The sequence below is a fragment of the Rhododendron vialii genome, chromosome 11a (assembly GCF_030253575.1).
Source record: "Rhododendron vialii isolate Sample 1 chromosome 11a, ASM3025357v1".
In the NCBI taxonomy this organism is placed as follows: Eukaryota; Viridiplantae; Streptophyta; class Magnoliopsida; order Ericales; family Ericaceae; genus Rhododendron; species Rhododendron vialii.
Window position 1 is genome coordinate 215,001 of NC_080567.1, and position 5,000 is coordinate 220,000.

Consider the following 5,000-nt stretch of genomic DNA (forward strand, 5'->3'; position numbering starts at 1 on the left):
ATGCTGGCTATCGGCTAAAAAGTTGCTGGGTATCGGCTAAAATGTTGCTGGGTAACGGCAACCAAGCTGTCGGGTAATGCTGGCTATCGGGTAAAAAGTTGTTGGGTGATGGCAACCAAGCTGTCGGGTAATGCTGGGTATCGGCAACAACAACCAAGATGACGGGTAACGCTGGGTAATGGCTAAGAAGTTTCTAGGCAACGGCAAGCAAGTTGCTGGGTAACGGCTAAAAAGTTGCTGGTTAACGGCTAAGAATTTGCTGGGTACCGGCTAAAAAGTAGCTTGTCGCCGGGCAAATCAATGCAAGCACCAATATGTTCTTGTCGAAACGCCCCAAAAACTCTTGTTTAGTCGCCATCTTTTGGGACTTTCGCAATGTTAGTTTAAAATCTTTTTTAATTTTTATTTTTAGATGTTTTTAAGTCTTAATTTAAACATTTTCTATTATAGATGCCTTATTTTTCAACCCAATATATTTACCTAATTATTGTGTAGCTTGTTTATAATTTTTTGTGATTTTTTCTTACTTTTTTTGTATTTTTTTGTATTTTTTATGATTTTTATCTATTTATTTTTTGTTTAATTAATATAAAATTATCCTTTTGGCAAAAAATTCTGAATTTTTTGGAGGAGTTGCTTCATATTTTTGTGAAGATGTCCCAATTCAAAGTTTATGAAAAAAAGTTGCGATGCTCAAAAAAACCCCTATTGCTTCAGTTCGGACACATTGATGTTCCTTCCTGCCACAAGGGCAAAGGCTAATTTTACTACTATAGGGGGGGGTGGTGTCCCTCCCTTGGGGAAGCCGAGGCCACCCGACGCCGGGTGCCAAGGCACGTTGCTATCGAGACCACCCGGGCAAATCTTGGCCATTTGGCCTCGGTTACTCGAGAAAACACTACCCGTCGGTAATGCACGGAAAAAAGACCGAAATGCCCCTGAATCGAAATGCTATATTAAGTCGTCCCGCAAGGCAATGCACAGCTCTATCGAGCAGAGCAGGACTCTATCGGGCAATTCTTGGCCATTTGGCCTTGGTTACCCCTGGAAGCACTACCCGTGGGTAATGCTCGGAAAAAAGACCGAAATACCCCGGAGGCGAAATGTTATTTTTACCCGTCCCGTGGGGCAAAGCATGACTCTATCGGGCAAAGAAAAACTATGTCGGGCAAATGTTGGCGGTTTGGCCACAGAAACCCGTAAAGAGATGACCCGTTGGTAACGCTAGAAAAAAATGCCCGGGTAAAGGCAAGGCCTAGCCAAGGAATGGCAGAGCAAACAATGACACTATCGGGCAGAAACTAGAACTCCATGGCCGTTTGGTCTCAAAATGCTCGTGCTTTCGAGTCCCGTTGGGAATGCTTGCAGACTCACATCCTCCATGATGCATTGGTGTTCCCATGGGGGATGCCTCCTTGCTGAGAGGTAAGCTTGCTACCTTGGTGGTGAGCGCCGGCTAACGGATACCTGTTGGCTATGGCACAGTCCCGATGATGCATTGGTGTCCCCGCACGGAAAAGCGTAACTGGCTAATGGTCTTTCATTCCTAATGCCACGTTGCGTAGCCCAGGGGTTGCCTCCTTGTTGAGGGAGAAGCTTGTCGCTTAGGCGGCGAGCGCTGGTTGATGGTTCTCCATTGGCTATGGCACTGTCCCTTGGGTAATTTTCCTCCATGATGCATTGGTGTCCCTTTCGGGGGATGCCTCCTTGCTGAGAGGTAAGCTCGACGCCTTGGCGGTGAGCGCCGGCTGATGGATATCCGTTGGCTATGGCACATTCCCGATGACGCATTGGTGTCCCCGCACGGAAAAGCGAAACTGGCTAATGGTCTTTGATTCCTAATGCCACGTTGCGTAGCCCAGGGGTTGCCTCCATGTCGAGGGAGAAGCTTGTCGCTTAGGCGGCGAGCGCCGGTTGATGGTTCTCCATTGGCTATGGCACTGTCCCTTGGGTAATTTTCCTCCATGATGCATTGGTGTCCCTTTCGGGGGATGCCTCCTTGCTGAGAGGTAAGCTCGTCGCCTTGGCGGTGAGCGCCGGCTGATGGATATCCGTTGGCTATGGCCCAGTCCCGATGACGCATTGGTGTCCCCGCACGGAAAAGCGAAACTGGCTAATGGTCTTTGATTCCTAATGCCACGTTGCGTAGCCCAGGGGTTGCCTCCTTGTCGAGGGAGAAGCTTGTCGCTTAGGCGGCGAGCGCCGGTTGATGGTTCTCCATTGGCTATGGCACTGTCCCTTGGGTAATTTTCCTCCATGATGCATTGGTGTCCCTTTCGGGGGATGCCTCCTTGCTGAGAGGTAAGCTTGCCGCCTTGGCGGTGAGCGCCGGCTGATGGATATCCGTTGGCTATGGCACAATCCCGATGATGCATTGGTGTCCCCGCACGGAAAAGCGAAACTGGCTAATGGTCTTTGATTCCTAATGCCACGTTGCGTAGCCCAGGGGTTGCCTCCTTGTCGAGGGAGAAGCTTGTCGCTTAGGCGGCGAGCGCCGGTTGATGGTTCTCCATTGGCTATGGCACTGTCCCTTGGGTAATTTTCCTCCATGATGCATTGGTGTCCCTTTCGGGGGATGCCTCCTTGCTGAGAGGTAAGCTTGTCGCCTTGGCGGTGAGCGCCGGCTGATGGATATCCGTTGGCTATGGCACAATCCCGATGATGCATTGGTGTCCCCGTACGGAAAAGCGAAACTGGCTAATGGTCTTTCATTCCTAATGCCACGTTGCGTAGCCCAGGGGTTGCCTCCTTGTTGAGGGAGAAGCTTGTCGCTTAGGCGGCGAGCGCCGGTTGATGGTTCTCCATTGGCTATGGCACTGTCCCTTGGGTAATTTTCCTCCATGATGCATTGGTGTCCCTTTCGGGGGATGCCTCCTTGCTGAGAGGTAAGCTCGTCGCCTTGGCGGTGAGCGCCGGCTGATGGATATCCGTTGGCTATGGCACAGTCCCGATGACGCATTGGTGTCCCCGTACGGAAAAGCGAAACTGGCTAATGGTCTTTGATTCCTAATGCCACGTTGCGTAGCCCAGGGGTTGCCTCCTTGTTGAGGGAGAAGCTTGTCGCTTAGGCGGCGAGCGCCGGTTGATGGTTCTCCATTGGCTATGGCACTGTCCCTTGGGTAATTTTCCTCCATGATGCATTGGTGTCCCTTTCGGGGGATGCCTCCTTGCTGAGAGGTAAGCTCGTCGCCTTGGCGGTGAGCGCCGGCTGATGGATATCCGTTGGCTATGGCCCATTCCCGATGACGCATTGGTGTCCCCGCACGGAAAAGCGAAACTGGCTAATGGTCTTTGATTCCTAATGCCACGTTGCGTAGCCCAGGGGTTGCCTCCTTGTCGAGGGAGAAGCTTGTCGCTTAGGCGGCGAGCGCCGGTTGATGGTTCTCCATTGGCTATGGCACTGTCCCTTTGGTAATTTTCCTCCATGATGCATTGGTGTCCCTTTCGGGGGATGCCTCCTTGCTGAGAGGTAAGCTTGTCGCCTTGGCGGTGAGCGCCGGCTGATGGATATCCATTTGCTATGGCACAAACCCGATGGATCTCGTCCATTGGCAACGGCCCTGTCCCTTCGAAAAAACTATCTTAATGATGCATTGGTGTTGAAACCCTTAGGGGCAGGGACACCGTTGCGGAGAGGTAAGTTTGTAGATGCTTTTATGTGAAGCCAAAATGTTTTCTAAATTCATTGTTCATCAAAAAATCAAAAAATGAATTCGCAAAAATCTTCCTTGATGACGCATTGGCGTGTCCTTCGGTGATTGCCTATATGCTGAGGGGTAAGCAAAGTTATGTTTTAAAAATTCTTCCTCGACGATGCATTGGTGTTCATTTAGGGAATGCCTTCTTGCTGAGGGGTAAGCATGTCGTTTAGGCGTCATGCGCTGGCCGGTGGTCCTACATTGGCTATGGCAATGTCCCGTCGGAAAGCTTCCTTGATGATGCATTGGTGTTGTAACCCTTCGGGGAAGCCCCACCCTTGCGGAGAGGTAAGCTCGTTGCTGCTCGAAAATTCTTCCTCGATGACGCATTGGTGTTCCCTTTGGGGGATGCCTTCTTGTTGAGAGGTAAGCTGGTCGTCTATTTCAATGAGATGGGTGGCGAGCGCCGGCCGATTGATCTTTTCAATTGGCTACGGCAATGTACCTTCGGTAATCTTCCTCCATGATGCATTGGTGTCCCTTTCGGGGGATGCCTCCTTGCTGAGAGGTAAGCTTGTCGCCTTGGCGGTGAGCGCCGGCTGATGGATATCCGTTGGCTATGGCACAATCCCGATGACGCATTGGTGTCCCCGTACGGAAAAGCGAAACTGGCTAATGGTCTTTGATTCCTAATGCCACGTTGCGTAGCCCAGGGGTTGCCTCCTTGTTGAGGGAGAAGCTTGTCGCTTAGGCGGCGAGCGCCGGTTGATGGTTCTCCATTGGCTATGGCACTGTCCCTTGGGTAATTTTCCTCCATGATGCATTGGTGTCCCTTTCGGGGGATGCCTCCTTGTTGAGAGGTAAGCTCGTCGCCTCGGCGGTGAGCGCCGGCTGATGGATATCCGTTGGCTATGGCACATTCCCGATGACGCATTGGTGTCCCCGCACGGAAAAGCGAAACTGGCTAATGGTCTTTGATTCCTAATGCCACGTTGCGTAGCCCAGGGGTTGCCTCCTTGTTGAGGGAGAAGCTTGTCGCTTAGGCGCCGAGCGCCGGTTGATGGTTCTCCATTGGCTATGGCACTGTCCCTTTGGTAATATTCCTCCATGATGCATTGTTGTCCCTTTTGGGGGATGCCTCCTTGCTGAGAGGTAAGCTCGTCGCCTTGGCGGTGAGCGCCGGCTGATGGATATCCATTTGCTATGGCACAAGCCCGATGGATCTCGTCCATTGGCAACGGCCCTGTCCCTTCGAAAAAACTATCTTAATGATGCATTGGTGTTGAAACCCTTAGGGGCGGGGACACCGTTGCGGAGAGGTAAGTTTGTAGATGCTTTTATGTGAAGCCAAAATGTTTTCTA